This window comes from Propithecus coquereli, unplaced genomic scaffold (genome assembly GCF_000956105.1).
Source record: "Propithecus coquereli isolate 6110/MARCELLA unplaced genomic scaffold, Pcoq_1.0 Scaffold39, whole genome shotgun sequence".
Classification (NCBI taxonomy): domain Eukaryota; kingdom Metazoa; phylum Chordata; class Mammalia; order Primates; family Indriidae; genus Propithecus; species Propithecus coquereli.
The window spans coordinates 6,093,723-6,095,644 of record NW_012149618.1 but is presented as its reverse complement, the minus strand read 5'-3'; the positions used below and the strand labels follow the sequence as shown (position 1 = coordinate 6,095,644).

The 1,922-nt window shown below is 35.3% G+C and overlaps 1 protein-coding gene across 1 annotated transcript in view; it reads right to left on the bottom strand.

The window, feature by feature from the left end:
- LCLAT1 (lysocardiolipin acyltransferase 1) overlaps positions 1-1,922 on the bottom strand; it is a 102,932-nt gene that overhangs the window by 85,036 nt on the left and 15,974 nt on the right. The window lies entirely within an intron of this gene.

Genomic DNA, 1,922 nt, shown 5'->3' with positions numbered 1-1,922 from the left:
CAGGAATTAAGTTTTTAAAATTAATAATGGCTCCAAACAATCTTCCTAAATATTGTCTGTTATTTTACAACCCCAATCTTCAGCTCAATCAGGTAGACTTTTCCTGGCTTACTGCTCAGGTCCATACTGGCCCTAACTCTGTGCCCTTTTTTGTATTTTCCTCAGTCATATGCATTTTTTCTGACTATCCAAATCACATACAATCTCTAATGTCCAAGTGAAATGCAGCTTTCTTCAAGAAGCCTTACCTGGGCATTTCAATACTACATGATCTCTTGTTACTGAATACTCTTGTAATTATTCAGCATATCTATATATTATATACCATAAGGCTGCAGTCCCCATGGTATTGTTCTGTGGCCTATTAGGAAAACAGGGCCAGGAATCACTGCCTGAGCTCTGCCTACCCACATCTCCCCTCCACAGACTCATGGAAAAATTCCTTCCATGAAACTGGTCCTTGGTATCAAAAAGGTTGGGGACTGCTGCCATAAAATATAGCACTTACCTGTCTTGTCTTATACTATTTTTTAGGGTTTTCCATGTGTATTATCTATCCATATAGACTGTAAATTTCTTGAAGACAGGGTTATATCTTAAACAGGATACACCCTGACAAATACATAGTATTTTATCCCCCACCTCCAACTACTCTAACCTAATCTCTAGTTATTTCAAATGTGAATACATGTGCTGCCTAATGGTTAATTATTGCATGGATACAACTCAGTAACTGACATACAAAATGTTTAAGAAAATCAAATAATGAGTGGACTAAATCATTATTTTTGTTTGAAATCAAAGAGTTATTGTTAAAAATGAATGAACATAAATAATTTTGGTGCAATGACTTAAAGGTTTAAAACTATGTGATAAATGTATTATAGTTGTGTAATTAAAATAACGAAAAAAAAAAGAAAAGCCGTCCTCATGTGAAAGCTTCTTTCCTCTAAGTTAGCAACTTCCTTTTGAGTTAGGATTATTCTAGAACTGAAAAAAAAAAAATTATGTAATCACATATTGAAAGGTTCTGTGGTTAAGAGGTACATATGAAATAAATCATCCATGGCAACTATCTACCAGGGTAATACATAATACTCTGAGAAGAACATGCTCGGATGACTATGTTGTCGGTCTTTTCAGATGCAAGAAAAAAATATTCAACTCAACTAATACCGATTGAGGCTTTATTATGTGCTGGGCATTCCATATCCTCAAAAAGAGTTGGTAAAGCAAGTATAAATATGGTAGAAATCAGGATAAATTTTTTGTAGTTATTATTACAGAAACAACATATTTGTGTAATGTTACATATTTGGTGTTATATTTTGGATAGGTATGTGTTTTCCAGGTGTTTTTAATCTTGGTGAAATATATTCTAAACAGAAGCACAGAAACTACTTTTCATTTATTCAATACTTTCTGGTAAGACTTTATCCTAAACTTGATGTTCTGAACTTCTTATTTGCCCATTTGTGCCACCTGCCCAATAGATGGCAGCAACACTGAGTTCAGTTGTAAGTATGAACAGTAGAGATGTTGCTTTGTGGTACTTTAATATGCGGTCTCCAGGATTCCACTGGAATATTTATTTACAATGGTCGTCTGTTTTAACAGCAAGCTTCCTTTTCACACAATTTATTGTCAAAAGCAGATTAAAGGTCTAAAGATCAGAAAGCTACACTAAGCCCTTTTCTGAGTCATAGATTCCTTTTCTAAAGAGGCATTCTGGACTAGATGACCTCCAAGATCCTCTTCACCTCTGATCCTTAATGAAACTTTTGACCCCTGCCCAGCAATCAGAATTGCCCTCTACTCCCCTACTGATGCCTTCTTAGCCTCTGCTTCCTCCCCCTGTCATCTTAGGCAGCATCATGACCATCATCCTTCTGTAATCTGATCATTTAGCCTCTTTTTTTTTT